Source organism: Schistocerca cancellata, chromosome 6 (genome assembly GCF_023864275.1).
Source record: "Schistocerca cancellata isolate TAMUIC-IGC-003103 chromosome 6, iqSchCanc2.1, whole genome shotgun sequence".
Classification (NCBI taxonomy): Eukaryota; Metazoa; Arthropoda; class Insecta; order Orthoptera; family Acrididae; genus Schistocerca; species Schistocerca cancellata.
Window position 1 is genome coordinate 286737839 of NC_064631.1, and position 24128 is coordinate 286761966.

Below are 24128 nucleotides of genomic sequence, written 5' to 3' on the forward strand. Positions count from 1 at the left end.
GGATTTTCTCTGCCTCGTGATGGCTGGGTGTTGTGTGCTGTCCTTAGGTTAGTTAGGTTTAAGTAGTTCTAAGTTCTAGGGGACTTATGACCACAGCAGTTGAGTCCCATAGTGCTCAGAGCCATTTGAACCATTTTTTGAACAGAAATCAGACTGTCGCAGTGTTTTTTAATTGCGCCTGTCTATTTCCTAAGTGTTTTTAATCAGCATCACTGACCTCTTTGTTTTTTATGTTTTCTTCACAACTCTTTCGCTATGTAGCAGTTTTAGTCATCGTTTCATCACCTCTTTTTATTGGCATGTCTCTTCATTATTATCTTGAAGAGAATTCTACTATAATTTTATCCAAAATCGTTGTATTTTCCAATCCAGTTGCGCGTTGTGAAGGTTCTTCTAGGACGGGTTTCCAAGCCGTCGCTAGCGAAATCCAGGTAATGGGGTTGCCTTCTTAAGTCTTCCTGACATGCCTGGTTTTCTGTCAGTGTGTGCCCTAAGAAGAGAGGGACTCACAGTTTGTGAAGACGGAGCAGGTTCAATGCCTAATACATGAAGTGTAGAAGAAGATCCAAAAATGTGGTTGTTATAGACCATGAATGTACTCAGCAGGGACACAAGCAAAGGGCTGAAATTACCCTACGCCATCAGAAAAAAAATTAATCTCCACAACCCAAATTTGCATCAAGGTCGGTCATGCAGACATAATTCTGTATCAGCTTGCAGTTAGGCGGAATATGTAATGGATAGTGACGTAGCAAGTGTATCCATAGGCAAGGTGGAACATGTAATGAATATTGGCTTGTAGCAAGTATACCCAGAACCAAGGTGGAGTATGTAACGAATATTGCCTTGTAATAAGTGTATCCAGGAGTATAGTGGAATGTGTAATGGATATTGACTTGTAAAACGTGTACCTCAAAGCAACGAAGAATATGTAATAGAAATTGACTTGTAGCAAGCATACCCAGAAGTAAGACGAAATATCAAATAGATACTGAAACGTAGGAAGCGCACGCAGGACTAGATGCCGTAGAACTCAAAACTATTTCGCCATTCACAACGAAGATACGCTCTTGCTTTAGGATAATTCCAGTTTTATATTTTGCCTTTTTTAAAAATTCATGCATCGCTACACAATGAGATAAAAAATGATGAGTAGTTTTATTTTATTCATTAGAAATGGTTATTGAAAGCTCCTACTGTGAAAACATCGGTTTGTTTGTAAAAAAAACCTTATTCTGCTGCCAGCCACAATTTCCTTTTTATTTATCTTTTGCGCGATGTGTTTCAGGAAACGATTCCTATTTGTTTCCAGCGTGAGCACTCCGTAAATTGTGTGTAATGTTTAATATGTGTGAGTTTCCGCATAAGCGAGCAACAAGAAAACCGCACGTAAAGTTGTTTCCAACATTCGCCTTTAATTCCATATAAAGATCGATCATTAACTACAAAATTACGCGTGTTTACATATTACTTTAAAGGCAACATAGCAACACGGCACTTCACACTTCCAAAACAACACGAGTAAATGGCATATTACGTGAAAAATGTAGTTGAAAATGCGAATCATATCCCGAAACGGTCACGCAATCGATAAACGGATAGAGAATCGTCGCTGCCAGCAGAAAAAGTTATTTTATAAGTAAACCAGAAGCAATGGTGAACGAGTAATAATGAACAGGTGTCAAAAGAGGGCCGGTCGACAGTGGACCGGATCCCAAAGATGAACGCGTTTGGCCGTTTCTAGTCTGTTGAGCACCTCCGTAAAGCGTTGCGCTGACTAAACGATTTCGTGACATAACATGCCGCACTTCTTTGGATTTTCTCTATTTCTATTAGCCCAACCACCAGTTTTCAAACTGATGAGCAATACTAAAGGATCGGTCGATCAAGTGTTTTGCGCAATTTTTTAAAATTTTTTCAAAGAATCTCTTAGCCAGACAGCTGCTTTTTCTACAATGTAGTTTACGTGGTCATTACACTTTAAGGTCGTTCGAGATGGTTACTTCTAAGGATTTAACTATAGTTACTATTTTCAGTCACCAATACTGTAATCTAACAGTAGTAGATTTCGTCACCTATTTATGTGCATTACGTTTACGATCAGGGTGAACTGCTAGTCCCTGCACCAGACGTCGATTCGCTGTGGGTCTTCCTACAGTGCGCTGCAGTCTTCTGACATTGCACTCCTCTCATAGATAAATGATTCATGGGTATTTTCGAAGCTATCCACTAGATCATTTACATAAATTGTGAACATTACTGGTCCTAAAAATGACGTAAATAAATCACTACCAGCGGTGAAAGAAGAGGTAAATGAAAACGAAATGTGGGACTGATTGAGAATCGAAATCGAGCTGTCTGGACTGATAGTCAGGCACTTAACCATTAACTCATATGCGAAAATATACCATCAGAATTCATTAGTTACAATGTGATATGCAGCAAATGACTTTTTAACGATGTGCATAGGCCTACTACTAAAATTGTAGTACGGAAACTGTTCGGTAGTAAAAACGTCACTTTCTTTTTTGTTCTTGTAACGTACAAACTGTGAACTGCAGCTGTGAGACGTCTTTGAACAACAGTAGGCACAACGAGTTGGTATTGGTTAGACATTACTAATGGCGAATCACAGCACAAATAAAAACAACGAGAAGTCTTCAAAAAGTAAGTTACGCGTTGTTTGTCAGGTCAAGTAACTTTTTTTGAATGTTGCACTACACTCCAAAGCGAAATACATAAATGACACTATTTTTCACCTCCCCAAGTCTCTATAAACAGCGATCAAAAAGTTCTACCTATCTTTCTATTCTTCAAAAATAGAAATTTGCTCCTTGGTCATGGAGCCACGCGACAACCGCTGTATGAATGTCCTTATAGCTGAAAAATCTTTTTCTCCCTCCAAATGTTCTTTCAGTTGTTGAAAAGGTGTTAATCGCATGGTACAGGCTTTGGACTTCCCGATCAGCATGACGCACGTCTGTGCCGCCTTGGTAATACTGTTGGAACCATTTCACTGAGGCTCGACGCGGCGTTGCATTTGGTCCATACACCGCCAGAATTACACGGTGAATATGCGTACAATTTAGACGTTATGCCGTCAATAATCGTCTGACCCGTATACTTTGATTTTGGAACACGTTTCCAGTCGCCGCGCAATTCCAGTGCACGCTGCGATGCACCTGTCATCCGTATACCAGCACAACTGTATCTGCAAGAACCCCGGAGTGTGTACTCACTTCTGACCATGCGCCACACCTGTCGCGCAATTGTCTTAGCATGGGACGACGTGTATTATTTACTTTATGAAGCCATTACGTAGATTACTCAGAAAGGCATAATTTGGCAGCTCACACAACCCGTCCTCGCGGTTAACTTTCATCATGTATCTTCATTACGATTTTTAATAATCAATAAAGGAACAACCTGACGTTGCTCTTATTGTCCTTAATAACCACGTAAGCCATATTAACCGCATTCAATAAATTCCATGAATCAAAATGTAGTCATCAAAAATTGGCGTGAAAATGTAACGTGAAAATTAACACCGTAACTCCAATTTATACCATAATTATTTTATGGATGTTAAATTATGTAAAATAAACCAACAAAGGGCATTCAGATGTAGCTTAAGACCTATTGTGTTTCTAATTGCAAATGATTATGCCACGTAGTCGGTATTGGGAACGATAAAATCGGCCTACATAAGCGCAGCACACATTATTCCAGCGACAGTAAACGCTAGACAGGTAAAAAAAATGGCGTACTGAGCGACTCTCTATATCATGCCTAGTAAAAACCAGCCTTATGGTTGGTGACAGCCTCATCCTTTTTTATACAACATGAAGTAATTAGTGCGTCAGATGTCATCATTGTTTTCCAGGAAACCTGTCTCACAACACAGCCTGGAGGACTTTCAGAGGGCGCTGGCTCCGTCGCAGCAACGAATGCGCGCCTTACACGAAACTCTTGGCGCTTAAAATACCGCAGGAGCGGCGCGTATGCATATGTAAATGAGGACGACAACAGCGGGAAACAATGGCTGTATGATTGCGCCGAACAAGCCGGCTGGAGACGCCCGCTCCGGGGACAATGCGGAGGCTGTGCCACAGGAGGGCGGGTGGGGGCAGCTTTTGTAGCGTCCTCACGACTGCCAACTCCCCGCACACTCCCGCGCTCACAGTTGCCATATTCATGTCATCAGCCCCTCAGTCCTCCACCCCCTCCTCCCCTTGGCACCGTACAGAATTCCGTGCCTATCTTGTAGGACTTACCACTACCTGACCAAAAGCATGCAGACATTAACGTGGGGAGTGTCCACCAATTGCCTTAATGGTGGTTTGAACTCTGCTGAGGATACTTTCAATGAGGCAGGTCCATTCTTCTTCAAGGACCGAAACCAGAGACGGTAGTGATACTGGACGCTGGAATCTGGAGCGTAGTCTATGTTCTAATTCGTACCGAAGGTCTTCTACTGGGTTCAGGTCGGTACTTTGGGCAGGGCAGTCCATATCAGGAATGGTACTGTCCACAACTTGGTCGACTTACTCTTATTATCTCGTAGCGAAGAGAAAATTTTAACTAGACTACATACTGGGCACTGTGGTTTTAGCAATCGTCTTCTGTTAAACGGGGACCCCGCACTATCTTTCCCATTCTTGTCACACCAGCCCTGTAAATATGATAATGTCTGTGTATGTGAATTACTTTATTTTTGTTGTTCTGTAACTGTAACACCAAAAAATGTCCAGTATCCCTGTAAAAGAGATCTACAGATGAATAAAAAACTGCTACTACCACTACTACACTACTGGCCATTAAAATTGCTACACCAAGAAGAAATGCAGATGATAAACGGGTATTCATTGGACAAATGTATTATACTAGAACTGACATGTGGTTCCAGTTTCACGCAGTTTGCGTGCATAGATCCTGAGAAATCAGAACCCAGAACAACCACCTCTGGCCGTAATAACGGCCTTGATACGCCTGGGCATTGAGTCAAACAGAGCTTGGATGGCCTGTACAGGTACAGCTGCCCATGCACACACAGTTCATTAAGAGTAGTGACTGGTGTATTGTGACGAGCCAGTTGCTCGGCCACCATTGACCACACGTTTTCAGTTGGTGAGAGATCTGGAGAATGTGCTGGCCAGGGCAGCAGTCGAACATTTTCTATATCCAGAAAGGCCCGTAAAGGACCTGCAACATGCGGTTGTGCATTATCCTGCTGAAATGTAGGATTTCGCAGGAATCGAATGAAGGGTAGAGTCACGGGTCGTAACACATCTGAAATGTAACGTCCACTGTTCTAAGTGTCGTCAATGCGAACGAGAGGTGACCGAGACGTGTAACCAATGGCACCCCATACCATCACGCCGGGTGATACGCCAGTATGGCGAAGACGAATACACACTTCCAATGTGCGTTCACCGCGATGTCGCCAAACACGGATGCGACCATCATGATGCTGTAAACAGAACCTGCATTCATCCGAAAAAATGACGTTTTGCTATTCGTGCAACCAGGTTCCTCGTTGAGTACACCATCGCAGGCGCTCCTGTCTGTGATGCAGCGTCAATGGTAACCTCAGCCATGGTCTCCGAGCTGATAGTCCATGCTGCTGCAAACGTCGTCGAACTGTTCGTGCAGATGGTTGTTGTCTTGCAAACGTCCCCATCTGTTGACTCAGGGATCGAGACGTGGCTGCACCATCAGTTACAAAAAATGGTTCAAATGGCTCTGAGCACTATGCGACTTAACTTCAGAGGTCATCAGTCGCCTAGAACTTAGAACTAATTAAACCTAACTAACCTAAGGACATCACACACATCCATGCCCAGGGCAGGATTCGAACCTGCGACCGTAGCGGTCACGCGGTTCCAGACTGAAGCGCCTAGAACCGCACGGCCACTCCGGCCGGCGATCAGTTACAGCCATGCGGATAGGATGCCTGTCGTCTCGACTGCTAGTGATACGAGACCGTTGGGATCCAGCACGGCGTTCCGTATTATCCTCCTGAACCCACCGATTTCATATTGTGCTAACAGTCATTGGATCTCGACCAACGCGAGCAGCAATGTCGCGATACGATAAACCGCAATCGTGATAGGCTACAATCCGACCTTTATCAAAGTCGGAAACGTTATGGTACGCATTTCTCCTCCTTACACGAGGCATCACAATAATGTTTCACCAGGCAACGCTGGTCAACTGCTGTTTGTGTATGAGAAATCGGTTGGAAACTTTCCTCATGTCAGCACGTTGTAGGTGTCGCCACAGGCGCCAACCTTGTGTGAATGCTCTGAAAAGCTAATCATTTGCATATCACAGCATCTTCTTCCTGTCGGTTAAATTTCGCGTCTGTAGCACGTCATCTTCGTGGTGTAGCAATTTTAATGACCAGTAGTATACTTCGTTCTCACTGTAACAATACTACCGACGGTGCGTCAATTTTCTAACCCAATGTCAGCTTTTTAACCCCTGCGCCCTTCTGTAAGAACCAATATGGGTTCCGAAAACAACAATCGCGTGGAACCCAGCTCGCTCTGTTCGTCCACGAGACCCAGAGAGGAGCAGATACGGGGACCCAGGTAAACGCCGTTTTCCTTGACTTCTGGAAGGCATTCGATGCGTATGGAATATCAACTATGTGATTGGATTGAGGTGTTTCTAGCGAACAGAATACTCTGAACGGAGTACCATCTTCGACGTAAAAGTAATCTCGAGCATTTCCCAGGGGAATTTTATACGACCACTACTTTTCACATTATATGTAAATGACCTAGTAGAGAAAGCCGAAAGTCCCATGAAGCTTTTTTCGCGGATGATACTGTCGTATACAGAGAAGTAGCGACGCAAGAAAATGTAGCGAAAGGCAAGAAAATCAGCAGTGGATCGACGCCTGGTGCAGGAAGTGCCAATTGACTGTCAACATCAAAAAATATAACGTATTGCTGACAAAAAAAAAAACTGTGACCAACTTTTGTTTATGTCGCGCAACTCCTTCTTGATGTGATTTTTACAGCCCCTTATATCATAGATGAAGAATCGCACCGTCTGAGGGCAGGGACATGATGTATTGTTGAGATCCTCGGCCTCAGTTGGCAAGTAGTAGTAGATCGGGCAATAGCTGCCCGTTGCGACGTACTCGCTTTTGGACAGCACTGGCCATCACAAGACTTTTTGATCTACAAATCTAAACCCTTACCTATATTCCTAATACACAAATGTTCAATTTTGAGCATTTTCATTTCCTAACTGGCGTTATGTTTCCAACAATATAAAATAATACATTAGACTAGCTTCGATTTAAGTACATGTACAGCGTGAAAATATTACACATATTCGTCGCGAGGTGGCAGCGTAAATATGAATGGAAGCAAATAAAAATTTAAAATTGTAATAAATGTGCTGAGCTGTTTACCTGGCCACGGCGCTGTCAAAGCGGCCCGCCTCCTGTGTGCCAAACAGCCATCTGGACCTGCAAAACAAGAGACAAGTGTTACTTACAAGGCCTTACTGTGGCAAACGTCCGTGGTAGGTAACCGCTCCAGAGCTAAAAAGTTGATTTTACTGCACGACCAGCTTCGGCTTTTCTACTGAAACCATTTTTAGTGAAATCTGAAAATGACATCGTAAGTGCAACCAGACGTTTTACACAACCAGTAATGATGGAGCACAACAAATCTAGATTTAGGCTGGTGCCTAGCCATTATCTAGATTTGCTTTAATAAAGCCTGAAATAAAAAGACGACTGATTGCTGTGCTCCATTATTATTGATAGTCATAATACATTCTTTGATAGTCATAATACCCTGTCCCAGGATCCGGACATTATGTTTGTGGATCTTCCCAGTTGCGGCCCTTAGTGTAGCTAGAATGTTCCTCCATTCGCCTCTACAACGTCTGCATATTTTCCCTGCCGGCTGACGTGCAGACTACCACACGGCGGGCAGTGACCATTCCGAGAAAAGACGAAAACCCAACCACCATCGGAGAAGGTGATGAAGAGTGTTTATTGGGACTACGACAGTGTGGTGTTAATACGAGTCTGCACCCAAAAATTTAACTTCTCTCCTACTTTTTCGATTTCAACCGAATTTTGTAATCATGTATATTACTTAAAGATATAGCAATATCCCAGCTTTGCAATTCAGACGTTCACTGGCGTTTGAGTTTGGAATTTTTAATACGATTTTTAATAGTACTTTTGAGAAACAACTTTTGGAACAAATGTACCTGTCAGAAACATCGATACGAGTTTATCCTGGCGGTTGCTCTAGAGCCTGAGGATTAGGCAACCTTTTCGACACCACTTCGTTGGGTTTACCTACCTTCAGGTGCTAGACCAACCGCCAGGCTGATTTGGTGTCGAAGTTTCTGACAGGTAAATACATCATGTGCTCACCTGGGGTGCTGCCATACGATGGGCGGGTGGGGGGGGGGGGGAGGGCAGTCCCTTTGACGTTTTATTCACGCACCTGTTGCTGTTGCGCTCCCGCGTGCGTGATAACGCCACAGGGGCGCGGAAAACAGTAGGGCTCAAAAAGCGTAAGAACTTTCTGCCGCTTCGGATTACATTCAGAATTCGTTGAATGGTTTTGAACAGTCCCTAGTGGTTCCAACCTGTACACGAGAGCAAAAACTGCGGTCGCGCTGCCCTCCAAAGGGGTACGATTACGTTCAATGTGGATGCAGACCCACAATGTCTTTAGAGAAGGGCTGAAGCATACAAGTGTGTCAGCAGTGTCAGAAGCAGTCAAGAACATCTTTCCGTTACTTATTTCACAGCAAACTGTCGTTTTTAATGACGAAATGTGTGAGAATCTACGTCCCAAGATAAAGGGTGATCTCATTGAGTTCCTTTATGTCATCCCCTGAGGCCCTTTCCTGTCAGTTCTGAGCGGCAGTGTTTCTCAAATGTTTCCTTGGTCACTCATAAATTAACAGCGTGATTTTAACGCAGGTTGTACCGGTTCTCACCTCCATCGCTGAGACGTCAAAAGGAAGGGTGGAAATTGGGTACGAGAGGCTGTTACGATCTTCCAAATTTTCAAACGTAAGCGTTGAAATGGGTGGAAATTAAGGCGTTTCGAAAAAGTGATCCTTCAATACTGTTGCGTAGTGTACTTGATGCATGAATTGTTCTGCTAAGTGACTAACAATTTTATTGCACTGTAAATTACATGAACTGTTGTCTGGTGTTTTTCAACGACAGTTATTCTGTACTGACTATTGTCTATACAAGCGCCGCAATTTTTTTGTTTCAAATTGTACAAATATTGTCATGGCTTTTAAAAATTCACAAGCACAAATTCTGATCAATCTATATAGGGCTTGGAGAAAATATTTTAAACTTTTTAATCCGTCTCAAAAACACGTTATATTAAAAAGATTTATTTAAATAACTATTTTCTCCTTTTTAGTCTTGTGTGAATGAAATTTTTCAAACGATTTCAAACATTTTGATGAGATTACAATAAACTTATCGTACATTTCAGGTTCATTTCAGTTTCTGTTCACCTGAGTCAACCAATTTATTGCTTCCTTTTACGTTTATCTCGCGGGAAGACTGTGAAGGTAAAAATGAGAGAGAACCGAGCTCACACAGAGGCTTATTAACGATCTTTCTTATCGACGAACATTGGCGACTGGAGCAAGAAAATGGTCAAATATCAATAGTACACGAAGTACCCTAGGGCACGCATCAGACTCATTCGGTTCTGAGCGCTGATGGAAGTTTCTGGTCTCTATCCTGGCAGAAAGTTAGTTTGCAATCAGTTGCAAAATAAGCGAAAGTGAATTAATATTGCGTTGTCACACAGTTCTCAGCTTTGTTGAAATATTCGAGTGTCTAGCTCATATGTAAGTCAGTTTAAAATCAGCCGTAAAATTTGTACCGAACAGACAGACATGAAAGCGACCCAATAAAAATGGGTTAAAGTCTCGTGAAATCAGGGAAGGAATCGCTCGTGAGTTCCAATGTGCTACCAGGAATTAAGCTAGCATAATGACTACGCTTAGGGAGTTGAAAAGAATGGGGTACAACTCCGCATAAGGTACATATTTCTATAGAAAACGCTAAGCGACGCTTGAGGTGATGTAAAGAGGGACGTCACTAGTCAGTGGACGAGTGATTTAGAGTGATGAGTCACGCTATGTTCTGTGGTAGTCCAATGGAGGAGATTGATTTTGGTAAATGCCCGTAGAACGGTACCTGCCGTCATGTGTAGTATAAGTGAAGTACAGAGGAGGAGGTGTTACGGGAAGTGGTGTGTTTCGTTGTTAGAGTGTGATTCCTTATTGCGATTAATAAAACGCTAAATGTGGTAGGAGGTGTACTGCGTACAGTAGAGGAACACTTTGGAGGCGATGCTTGTTTGGTAGAGTCTGACAGTGCACCCTGACATAAAGCAGCGTCTGCGAGGCAATCGCTTGTGGACAATAACATCCCTGAAAGAACTGGCCTGCCCAGAGTCCCAACCTAAGTACACTGGAACTGCTTTGGGATCAACTGGAATATCGACTTGGCTCCAGACCCAGTGTAAACACGAATACCTCTCTGGTTTAGGCTGTTGAGGAAGAATGGGCTGCCAATCCTGCACAGACACTCAGACACCTCATTGAAAGTGTCCCCAGCTGAGTTGAAGCTGTCAGAATGGCGATTTTTGGTTAGATAGTGTTTAGCCATAGTATCTTCTGCTGAGCTAAGGATGTTGAAGGAATTGACGTCCGCGCTGGTGTCAGGTGTAGTACACTACTGGTGATTAAAATTGCGACACTACGAAGATGACGTGCTACAGACGCGAAATTTAACCGACAGGAAGAAGATGCTGTGATATGCAAATCATTAGTTTTTCGGAGCATTCACACAAGGTGGGCGCCGGTGGCAACACCTACAACGTGCTGAGATGAGGAGAGTTTCCAACCGATTTCTCATGCACAAACAGCAGTTAACCGGCGTTGCCTGGTGAAACATTGTTGTGATGCCTCGTGTAAGGAGGAGAAATGCGTACCATCACGTTTCCGACTTTGATAAAGGTCGGATTGTAGCCTATCGCGATTTCAGTTTATCGTATCGCGACATTGCTGTTCGCGTTGGTCGAGATCCAATGACTGTTAGCGGAGTATGGAATCGGTGGGTTCAGGAGGGTAATACGGAACGCCGTGTTGGATCCCAAAGGCTTCGTATCACTAGCAGTCGAGATGACAGTCGTCTTATCCGCATGGCTGTAACGGATCGTACCACGTCTCGATCTCTGAGTCAACAGATGGGGACGTTTGCAAGACAACAACCATCTGCACGAACAGTTCGACGACGTTTGCAGCAGCATGGACTATCAGCTCGGAGACCATGGCTGCGGTTACCCTTGACGCTGCATCACAGATAGGAGCGCCTGCGATGGTGTACTCAACGAGGAACCTGGGTGCACGAATGGCAAAACGTCATTTGTTCGGATGAATGCAGGTTCTGTTTACAGCATCATGATGGTCGCATCCGTGTTTGGCGACATCGCGGTGAACGCACATTGGAAGCGTGTATTCGTCTTCGCCATACTGGCGTATCACCCGGTGTGATGGTATGGGGTGCCATTGGTTACACGTCTCGGTCAACTCTTGTTCGCATTGAACAGTGGACGTTACATTTCAGATGTATTACGACCCGTGGCTCTACCCTTCCTTCGATCCCTGCGAAACCCTACATTTGAGCAGGTGCAGGGCCGCATGTTGCAGATCCTCTACGGGCCTTTCTGGATACAGAAAATGTTCGACTGCTGCCCTGGCCAGCACACTCTCCAGATCTCTCACCAACTGAAAACTTCTGGTCAATGGTGGCCGAGCAAGTGGCTCGTGACAATACGCGAGTCACTACTCTTGATGAACTGTGGTATCGTGTTGAAGCTGCATGGGAAGCTGTACCTGTACACGTCATCCAAGCTCTGATTGACCCAATGCCCAGGCGTATCAAGGCCTTGGTTACGGCCAGTGGTGGTTGTTCGGGGTACTGATTTCTCAGGATCTATGCACCCAAATTGCGTGAAAATAAAATCACACGTCAGTGCTAGTATATTTGTCCAATGCATTTCTTCTCGGTGTAGCAATTTTAATGGCCAGTAGTGTATGTCGTATCGCGGTCAGACAGTTTCTGCCTCTTTGATGCGCCCCCGGTAGGCCAGCGCGGCTGCGCTCAGGGCCGCAGCGGCAGGCGCTGCGCAGTGCGGTGACCCGGCGCGGCGCGGCGCGGCGTCCCGTGTGTACGGCGACACGGCCGCGGCTGTCGTGAGAGCGCGTGCTGCAGCCTGCGTACTGCTGCCTGTAGCCCGCCTGGCTGCCTCGCCCAGCCGTGGGCGGCGCCAGCCGACCCCGCGACCCGGCCGACGCCCACCTCTGTGCGGCAGGGACCAGCTCGCCGAGACACGAAGCTGCCCGGCCGCCTGCTCTTGCCGGCTCCTCCGCTATCAGACCGTCCCTCCGCTGTAGGGTCAAAACTGTGCACTGAGGTGACACAAGTCATGGGGTAGCGATATCCACGTATACAGATGGCGGTATAATGTAAATGTCAAGTGACTAGGGCCTGCCGTCGGGTAGACCGTTCGCCGGGTGCAAGTCTTTCGATTTGATGTCCCTTCGGCGACTTGCGCGTCGAAGGGGATGAAATTATGATGATTAGGACAACACAACACCCAGTCCCTGAGCGGACAAAATCTCCGGCCCAGCCGGGAATCGAACCTGGGCTCTTAGGATTCACATTCTATCGCGCTGACCACTTTTTTTTACTTTTTTATTTTTTTATTTTTTTCGGGAATCAAAGTTAAGAAGGAACGACGGTAGCCACTTTTTTACCTATCTTATATATACTGGGGTGGACCATTTCCTCTACCTAGGAAATATACTGTCATCTAACTGCTCATCTGGAAAAGATGTGGAGAATAGATTACGTGCTGCCCATGTATCATTTGGACGTCTTACAAAGCGTGTCTTCCTGAATAAAGACCTAACACTGTACACCAAACTGATGGTGTACAAAGCTGTAGTCATTTCCACCCTGCTATATGGTTGCGAAACCTGGACGTTATATTGCTGTGATCTGAAGAAACGAACGCTTCAACCAACAGAAGTTAAGATATATCATGAACCTGAAATGGGATGACTTCATATCCAACACGGCTGTTCTTGAGAAAGCAAAAATGTATAGAATGGAAGCTCTTATCATTGGGCATCAACTCAGATGGGTCGGACATGTCCAGCGGATGAAAAATGACAGACTTCCACGCCAAATGCTGTACAGCGAAGTGAGCACAGGTAAATGGTCACGAGGTGCCCCTCTCAAACGTTATAAGGATCAGTACAAGAAAAATCTGAAAAACTTGAATATCGATCCGAGTAACTGGTCCACAATAGCAGAAGATCGAAGTCGCTGGCGCTCAGTTACCTCAAATTCTCTTCAAAACTTTGAGCTGGAACGTCGAAGAATGGAGAATGACAAACGCCGGAGACTTAAACTCCTCCAGGCTCAGCCACGTCCTCCACCTTCCATCAGCTGTAATGTCTGTGGCCGCCTGCTCCACGGTAGGATTGGATTGCTAAGCCATCAACGACACTTCCACGCCTGAACCATGACAAAGGAAATCTCAGGAGAGAAATGAAAACTCGAATACGAGTATCAGCCGACGACGATCAAAAAGTCAGTATAAATTTGAAAACTTAATAAACCACGGAATAATGTAGATAGAGAGGTAAAAATTGACACACATGCTTGGAATGACATGGGGTTTTATTAGAACCAAAAAAAAAAAAATTGCTAGACGCGTGAACGATCTCTTGCGCGCTTCATTTGGTGATGATCGTGTGCTCAGCCGCCACTTTCGTCATGCTTGGCCTCCCAGTACCCAGTCCTCAGTCCGTGCGATTATTGGCTTTGGGGTTACCTGAAGTCGCAAGTGTATCGTGATCGACCGACATCTCTAGGGATGCTGAAAGACAACATCCGACGCCAATGCCTGACCATAACTCCGGACATGCTTTACAGTGCTGTTCACAAAATTATTCCTCGACTATAGCTACTGTTGAGGAATGATGGTGGACATATTGAGCATTTCCTGTAAAGAACATCATCTTTGCTTTGTCTTACTTTGTTATGCTAATTATTGCTATTCTGATCAGATGAAGCGCCATCTCTCGGATATTTTGTGAACTTTTGTATTTTTTTGGTTCTAATAAAACCCCATGTCTGTCCAAGCATGTGTGTCAATTTGTACCTCTCTATCTACATTATTCCGTGGTTTATTCAGTTTTCAAATTTATACTGACTTTTTGATCACCCGGTATATTACAGAGAATAATTGTTTTACCAGGCCAGACTTACAACCTTTGCTGACATACATTTTCTACACTACCGCATAAATAACGTCTAAAATGTCCAAATGTTGACAAATAGTGACAAATTAGAAAATTACTTAAGTAAGGAAATGAATAAAATTAAAAATGTCCAAATGAAAAAGACATGAAGACATCGCTGATAGTACAAATACAAAAGAAATATGCTCCTCTAGCAATTAAATGAAATTCATGTCGGGGGCGACACCTGATCACCGCCCGACTTTCGATAGAGCAATAGAGCCATCTGTCGACCCGTTCTCCAGACCTTGGCCTAAGACTGGGTCGTCTTCTCGAAAATAACTAAGGTTCCGTTAAGTGTGATCGATGTCTGTCTCGGCTTACTTCGTCTATCTCATCTCTCACCCGCACATCCCATCTGGCCGGCGAGTCGGTAAATGTCCGCCGCAGGTAATTAGCGAAGTCTGGCCTATATTTCTTATGCTGTTGCAGCTTCGCGTCTCCATCCAGGAGAAAATGCCAAAAATCCATTTTGTCCTTTTCCGATTCGTTGTAGACGTAACCCACAACCATTCCCCGTACCCATGTCACTGCATTGGTTTTATGGCCCGGAAAATAAGATTCTTGGGGGGGAAAAATGTGAGGGGCGGAGCGTAACAAGAACGCTAATAACTACGTTATGCTGAAAGAGCAGTAATGTAGACGCATCAGTTACCAACTGACAACACAACACCCAATCCCTGAGCGGAGAAAATTTCCGATCCAGCCGGTAATTGAACCTGGGCCCTTAGGATTGACATTCTGTCGCGCTGACCACTTTTTTTTCTCATTTTGTTCGGTATTATTCGTTGTGTTTGGTCTGGGCGGACGTCACTAGACATCCGTTCAAGTTGACCGTTGATTACTTGACTCAGTTTTTTTTTTTTATTACAGAGAGCACGCAGCCCTCTGACCGAACACGCTGAGCTACCGTGCCGGCACTCAGGTATCGGGGGCGGACAGATGGCGGTAGTATCCCGTACACAGTATACAAAAGAGCAGTGCATTGGCGGAGATGTCATTTGCACTCAGATGGTTCATATGTAAAATTCCCGCCGTGATTATGGTCACACAAGGGGATTTAACGGACTCTGAACGCGGAATGGCAGATGGGTCTAGACGCATCGCGCATTCCATTTCGGAAATCGTTTGGGAAATCAATATTCCGAGATCCACAGCGTCATGATTTTGCCGAGAACAACAAATTACAGGCACTACCTCTCAGCACGTACAACGCAGTGGCCGACGGCCGTCAGTTAACGACAGAAAGCAGCGGAACATGTACAAAACTGTCGGTGCTAGCAGGTAAGCACCACTGCGTCAAATAACCGCGGAAATCGGACTGGGACGTACGACGAACGTATCCGTTTGGACAGAGACGGCGAACTGTGACTTCAATGGGCAGACGGCCGACGCGAGTGCGTTCGGCAGCAGCACATCACCTGCAGCACCGCTCCTGGTCTCGTGACCACAACGGTTGGACCCTAGAGGACTGAACAGTGCCATGTCAGACGAGTCCACATTTATTTTGGTAAGAGCCGATGACAGCCAATTGAACCCATCATTGACTGGAAATACACTCGTGCTAATAAATTAAGGATAATTGCAGAATATGGTGCCACACGGCGTGGCACTACACAAAACTGGCCCTAATGGCATAGACACATAGGACATATACACGACACAGATCTGTAAGTCCACGGTATTAGTGAAGTGATAAGTTGACAAAACCGTCCTGAAACATATGTGCTACAAAACGTCCCTGTTTCCTGCGCATGTACCCCGACATCAATATGGGATATGATCATCATGCACACGTATACAGGCCGCCCAACGGGTTGGCATACTCCGGATCAGGTGGTAGAGCAGTTGCTGCGGTATAGCCTCCCATTCTTGCACCAGTGCCTGTCGGAGCTCCTGAAGTGTCGTAATTGTTTGAAGACGTGCAGCAATACGTCGACCGAGAGCATCCCAGACGTGCTCGATGGGGTTTAGGTCTGGAGAACAGGCAGGCCACTCCATTCGCCTGATATCTTCTGTTTCAAGGTATTCCTCCACGGTGGCAGCTCGGTGGGGCCGTGCGTTATCGTCCATCAGGAGGAAGGTGGGACCCACTGCACCCCTGAAAGGGCGGACATACTGGTGCAAAATGACGTCCTGATACACCTGACCTGTTACAGTTCCTCTGTCAAAGACATGCACGCGTGTACGTGCACCCATCATAATCCCACCCTACACCATCAAACCACGAACTCCATACAGGTCCCTTTCAAGGACATTAACGGGTTGGTATCTGGTTCCTGATTCACGGCAGATGAAAACCCAGCGAGAACCACTGTTCAGACTATACCTGGACTCGTCCGTGAACATAACCTGGGACCACTGTTCCAATGACCATGTACTGTGTTCTTGACACCAGGCTTTAGGGGCTCTTCTGTGACCAGAGGTCAGTGGAATGCACCTTGTAGGTCTTCGGGCGAATAAACCGTGTCTGTTCAGTCGTCTGTAGACTGTGTGTCTGGAGACAACTGTTCCAGTGGCTGCGGTAAGGTCCCGAGCAAGGCTACCTGCAGTACTCTGTGGCCGTTTGCGGGCACTGATAGTGAGATATCGGTCTTCGTGTGGTGTTGTACACTGTGGACGTCCCGTAATGTAGCGCCTGGACACGTTTCCTGTCTACTGGAATCGTTGCCATAATCTTGAGATCACACTTTGTGACGCACGGAGAGCCCGTGCTACGAGCTGCTGTGCTTGACCAGCCTCCAGTCGCCCTAATATTCTACCCCACATACCGTCATCAGTACGTGCTCTTTGAGCCATTTTCAACACACAGTCACTATAAGCACGTCTGAAAACGTCTGCACACTTACTCGCTGCACCGTACTCTGACATGCACCAACACACCTTTGCGTATGTGGACTGTTGCCAGCGCCACCGTGCGACGACCGCAGATCAAATGCACTGCATGGTCATACCCTGAGGCAATTTAAACCCGCAAACCGCCCACCAGAGCGTTGTTTCACCTTGTATCAGCATTATCCTTAATTTATGAGCATGAGTGTGGTTATGTCGGCTACGTGAAGAGACTTTTGTCGCCATTCATGGACTTCACGTTCCAAAACAACGATGGAATTTTTGTGGATGGCAGTGCGCCATGTCACGGGGCTACAATTGTTCGTGATTTCAAGAATATTCTGGGCGATTCGAGGGAATGATTTGGCCACCCAGATCGCTCGACATGAATCCCATCAAACATTTATGGGACATAATCTAGAGATCAGTTCCTACACAAAGTCATGCAACGGCAACACTTTCGCAATTATGGCCGGCTACAGATGCAGCATGGCTCAATATTTCTGTAGGGGGCTTCCAGCTAATTATTGAGTCTATGCCACGTAGAGTTCCCGCACTACGCCGGGCAATATTAGTAGCTATCCCATTACTTTTGTCACCTCGGTGTATAGCCGCTACACCAGTGCCAATCTTCGTGGGATGATTAGGGGAAGGCCGGGTAGTATCGCCAGTGGAAGTACCCAAGCGCATATTTACACGTTCGTTAAAGCGAACCGAAAATGTACCGCGTGGTTGGACACAAACGTGCGTTGCGCTATCAGCCTTCTCTGCAACGGGTGAGTGACTATAGCAACGGAGTGGCACCTAAGTCTACGGCCTTTTTGCCTTATGCACGAAGCATTTCCAACAGGATTGGCCGTATTTTGCGGAAATATGATGTGAAATGTGTTTCTCGACCACCTAAGATTAAGGCCCTGTTGGCGTCCGTAAAAGATGATCTTGGCTTGCGTAAGGCTGGTGTCTATCGTATTCTTTGCAGTTGTGGCATGTCATATATTGGTCAGACAATCAGGACTGTGGAAGACCGGTGTATTGAACATAAACGTCACACACGATTACAACAGCCGAGCAAATCCGCTATTGCAGAACATTGCCTTGACACCGGTCATCCTATGGAATACAACAACACGGAGATTCTGGTTTGCACGTCCAGCTATTGGGATAGTGTTATTAAGGAAGCTGTTGAAATCAAATATCAAGCAACCTTATAAACAGAGAAGATGGATTTTGTTTAAATGCTGCTTGGAATCCGGCTCTGTCTCTCATCAAAAAACAGAGGGTCAGAATTAGTGCTACCTCACCTGTTGATTAATAGTCACTAACGATATTTCTGACGTTGGTTATCTTTGGTTGTGTGTTGACTCTACGGTTACTTGTTCTGTGTCTGGTATCTTCCTTGTTTCTACTCTGTGAACCGAGATATTAAATTCCCTTGCACATTGCTTCCTCCTTGCAGTTGTGCCCTGAGAATGGCAGGGTGTGCTCCTGTCGAAATATCGGCGGTGGTCGACGACGTAGCCCGGCAGCAAACCCGTAAGTTATTTGAACATTCAATTCGCCGGGAAAAGTTAAGGTATCACAAAGGATGTTTACATTATGGCTTACTAAAGGCCATCTGTATAAAATATTTCGAAACTGTGGGTCCTCCCAGAAATAAAATTTTGATAACGATTATAACCTGAAATCGGTAAATTTTTGTTAATCATGTACAGGCGGAACGAATCGATTATCCTAATTACAACATATCGGACCGTGCAGACCACATGAGTCTGGAGACACGCTGCAGCTCTGTACTCAGTTACCTGAGTTCTACATCCATGCAGGAGGCCTATAGAGATCACTGAACAGTGTTCACTTTGAAACTTCCTGGCAGATGAAACCTGCGTGCCCGACCGAGACTCGAACGTGGGACCTTTGCCTTTCGCGGGCAAGTGCTCTACCAACTGAGCTACCGAAACACGACTCACGCTCGGTTTACTTCTGCCAGTATCTCGTCTCCTACCTTCCAAACTTTACAGAAGCCCTCCTGCGAACCTTGCAGAACTAGCACTCCTGAAGGAAAGGATACTGCGGAGACATGGCTTAGCCACAGCCTGGGGGATGTTTCCAGAATGAGATTTTCACTCTGCAGCGGAGTGTGCGCTGATATGAAACTTCCTGGCAGATTAAAACTGTGTGCCCGACCGAGACTCGAACTCGGGACCTTTGCCTTTCGCGGGCAAGTGCTCTACCATCTGTGGCTAAGCCCTGTCTCCGCAGTATCCTTTCTTTCAGGAGTGCTAGTTCTGCAAGTTCGCAGGAGAGCTTCTGTAAAGTTTGGAAGGTAGAAGACGAGATACTGGCAGAAGTAAAGCTGTGAGTACCGGGCGTGAGTCGTGTTTCGGTAGCTCAGTTGGTAGAGCACTTGCCCGCGAAAGGCAAAGGTCCCGAGTTCGAGTCTCGGTCGGGCACACAGTTTTAATCTGACAGGAAGTTTCATATCAGCGCACACTTCGCTGCAGAGAGCAAATCTAATTCTAGTGTTCACTTTGAGCAGAGACTGAACTGGCACCAACGATGAAACATCGTTCGCAGGGTGTTTGTTTCCATACGATGTACACTGATGAACCAAACCATTGCGAACGCCACCTGGTGACGTTGCGGACATGTGACGCAACAGTTAAAATATGTACACTGAGGTGACGAAAGTCGGAGGGATAGCAATATCTCACACACGGATGGCGGTAGTATCACGTAAAAAAGGCTTAAAAGGGCAGTGCATTGGTGGCGCTGTCATTTGTACAGATGATTCATGTGAAAAGGTGCCCAATATGATCACGACAGCACGACGGGAGTTGACAGATTTTGAACGCAGAATGGTAGTGGCAGCTAGACTCATGGGACATTCCATTTCGGAAATTGTTTGGGAATTAAATAGTTCGGGTTCCCCGTGTCAAATATACCAAATTTCAGGCAATTCCCCTCACCAAGGAAAAGGCAGTGACCGACAGCCTTCACTTGAAGACCGAGAAAGCGTTGTTCCTTTCGAGTTATCAGTGCTAATAGAGCAGCAACTCTGTGAGAAATAACCACAGAAACCAATGTGGACATACGACGAGAATATCCTTTAGGACAGAGAGGCGAAATATAGCGTTAATGGGCTATGGCAGCAGACGACCGGTACGTTGCCTTTGCTAACAGCACAACTTTGAGGCGCCTCTCTGGGCTGGTGACCATATCGGTCGGGTCATAAACGATTGGAAAACTTGGCCTGGTGAGATCAGTCCCGATTTCAGTTGGTACGAGCCGATAATAGGGTTCAAATAGTAAGCAAACTGTTTATTTTGAAAGTAACCACCATAATTTTTAATACTTGTGTCCCAGTGTGAAAAAAGCCATCATATGGAGGGCCCGCGAGTTACCAAACATGTTGCGTCTAAGCTGCAGATGTCTCGCTGGCAAGCCCTTCATATCCACCATACAGCCCCGTTTCATCCACCACATAGTTCTGATTTCCAAATTTTTGTTACCCTGAAAAAAGACATTCGTGGCCGTCTGTTTGCTTCGGACGAAGAGGTACACGACTGAGTACGGCCGGAGTGGCCGAGCGGTTCTAGGCCCTACAGTCTGGAACCCTGCGACCGCTACTGTCGCAGGTTCGAATCCTACTTCGGCATGGATGTGTGTGATGTCCTTAGGTTAGTTAGGTTTAAGTAGTTCTAAGTTCTAGGGGACTGATGACCACAGCAGTTAAGTCCCATAGTGCTCATAGCCAATCACGGTTACGCAGGCAACCGAAAACATTTTTCCGTGAAGGCACTGACCGGCTTTTCTCACAGTGTGATACATGTATCAACAGTCATCGCGATTACTTTTGAAACAATAAACAATAGAAAATATTTTTTCCATCTGTTTCGTTTTCATTTTGCTTCTTCTTACATGTAATAAAGATTTATTTCAATCAAAGAAACTGATTTATTTAGAACTCCGGATCGCAAAACTATTTTGATAATTGTTCTCACAAACAAAGTATGTAGTATGTTCATTTTGGTCAACAGCATAAATTTACTTGCTATCGAAGCCCAGATTTTCTGCGGCTTCACGTAACCCGAAGCCATAAATCGAATCTTGCTGAAAGAAGAAATTTTGGTCATCGATATTCGTCCAGTGATGCAAAGGGAAGTAGTTATATCGCGTTGCATAGCAGAATCCTTCGTTGTATCCCCCATCCTCCAAACTGTAGGCAGTGAAGTCATATGGCCCTACTGGTAACAATTTTCCCTACAGATGCGCATCTTTGAAAAAGTAGGCTATGTTTCGATTCTTGCATTCTCCTTCTTATTGATGTTTGTTGCTCTTGCCTCTTAATCTAATTTACTGAATATGAAATCTTTGTACTTGTTTAGTAGGCTTTTACACTTTGATAATCACTGTTGCCAAAACGGCATCCAAGTAACTTACCAGTTTCAACACGGACATCCTCAAACAGGTCAGGTCTGTTTGTTGCCGCTAGATATGATACATTTCCATCATGACTAGCTTCCGAAAATTTGGTCTAGGTAATTTTCAGAGAACGCACTGGTATTTATTATCGGAATATTTCCTCATGCACACCAGTTAACAGATCAAACTACCTCTATCGACTGTTACATCGTTAAAGTCTCCTCCAATGATGGAATATTGGTTGGGAAATTTACATACCACCGAGCCGAGGTTTTCCTTGAAGTTTTTCTTTAAGTCAAGAGGTCTGAGCCGTGGCGGACTGGCGCCAGCACAGGGTACGCTGTTACATCGTTGCGATCGATTTTGGAGGGTATATGAGATCTTTGTGTTGTGGACTGGCAAGACAGCCAATCCACTATGAAGGAAGCCGAAAGGCACGCGTTTAAGCTCACGCCTGCTGGCGTGAGGTCTGGAACAGGACAAGGAATTTATAGAAGCAAAGAACGTACGTAGCTGCTGGAATACTTAACTTTAATCCATAATTGGTGAACATCGCTCTTGACGGTACATGTTTTACAGCATCAATAGTAACTGGTAATGGCGCCTTGCTAGGTCGTAGCAAATGACGTAGCTGAAGGCTATGCTAACTATCGTCTCGGCAAATGAGAGCGTAATTTGTCAGTGAACCATCGCTAGCAAAGTCGGCTCTACAACTGGGGCGAGTGCTAGGAAGTCTCTCTAGACCTGACGTGTGGCGGCGCTCGGTCTGCAATCACTGATAGTGGCGACACGCGGGTCCGACGTATACTAACGGACCGCGGCCGATTTAAAGGCTACCACCTAGCAAGTGTGGTGTCTGGCGGTGACACCACACTTTGCATTTCGTGTGGCTTTCTTCCGGGTTGGCAGGCTTCAAGAGTCGGCGGTTAGCTTTCAAAAGAAAAACATAGAGAGACGTGGGACGTCTCCGGAGAAAGGAGCTTCGACCGGGTGTGCCTTATCAGCGTGATATACCGCGCAATTGTATTGCTCGGCAAGTCTGTGTTTTGGGGCAGCTCGGAGATCCAAGTTTCGTGATTCCTATCAAGGGAAAGGTCCATGAAGGAATGTGGTTAAGCTGTTTGAGCCGCTGAGTTGTGCTGTGTGTAAACATCAAGTAAGTTGTCCGTTAGTGTATGTGGCTGAGCGACGCGTTGAGAGGCGTTTCACTCGCTAGATGATTGTGGAACTTACACAGCCGTTAACTGAAAAGTATGTGGATGAGCTCCGTCTGAGCTGCTTAAATGTTGGCTTAGCAGTGAAGTCTTACTTATAGCTGTGTTAAGTGACTGAAAACTGTACCTAAGTGATATTATTATTATTATTGGTGAACCGTGCTTAAGTGGTTTCAATTTAAAGGGCAGTTGTTGCTGTGGACGGAACATTTTGTAGACTGATGCATGTATGTCTGATGCAAGCATTCTGCCCTGTATTTTGTGTGTGTTTCAGAGAATTGCAATTGTCCTGTGTTTGTCAAAAGCTGCTGTAAGCGCCAACGCGGGGAGTGAGGTGTAACCCGCAGCCTAGGTCCTGCTGTGTTTACGTAACCCTGCCACGGCCGGATTGCTTTGGGCGAAAACGCCAAACAAAGGGAACAGTATATATTTTCCTTCCGCCAAGGCGGGTAATTTGTGATTTTCTGATGTTTAAACAAATAGACCTGCAACTAAGCGTAATCTGGGTTTGTTTCATGGCAATCTTTCTTGTTTCTGTTACATATCTTTGTTCTAGTGAATTGTGGTTAACCACGTGAGATTTAAGTGTTGTTTGGGCAGTGTAGTATTTAAATGCAATTAAGTGGCTGGTCCACTCTGATAGGAACTGTACTGCTAGTTGTAAGCTTTTGTTAAGTGTGGCAAAGCCACGGCACATTGTTTGCTAGTTGTTTCTGAACTGTTTTTACATGCATTTTGTGGTGTCACCGCCAGACACCACACTTGCTAGGTGGTAGCTTAAATCGGCCGCGGTCCATTAGTACATGTCGGACCCGCGTGTCGCCACTGTCAGTACTTGCAGACCTAGCGCCACCACATGGCAGGTCTAGAACGGCGGACTAGCACTCGTCCCAGTTGTACGGACGACTTTGCTAGCGACTACACTGACGAAGCATCGCTCATTAGCCGAGCAGATAGTTAGAGTAGCCTTCAGCTAAGTCCATGGCTACGACCTAGCAAGGCGCCATTAGCCTTACAGTGATTGTAATTAACCGTATCTGGAGATAGACTCATTTGTATCGTCAATAGCGATGTACCACAAGGATGAATTAAAAGTTAAGTATTCAAGGAGCTGCATACTTTTCTTATAGCATTAATTAGGTATCCTGTTCCAGAATTCACGCCAGCCGGCGTGTGTGTACGCGTGCCTATCGGTAACCTCACCCTGTGTCTAGACTGTCTTGTTTAGACACAACACATTTTATGGTTATACTTGTTTTG

At 45.4% G+C, this 24128-nt stretch overlaps 1 protein-coding gene across 2 annotated transcripts in view; it reads right to left on the reverse strand.

The window, feature by feature from the left end:
- LOC126088532 (protein artichoke-like) overlaps positions 1 to 24128 on the reverse strand; it is a 591709-nt gene that overhangs the window by 185048 nt on the left and 382533 nt on the right. For both annotated transcript variants that reach the window (XM_049906705.1, XM_049906704.1), the window contains exon 3: positions 7427 to 7483. The gene's annotated coding sequence lies outside the window, so the exon portion shown is untranslated. The remainder of the gene's footprint in view (positions 1 to 7426; positions 7484 to 24128) is intronic.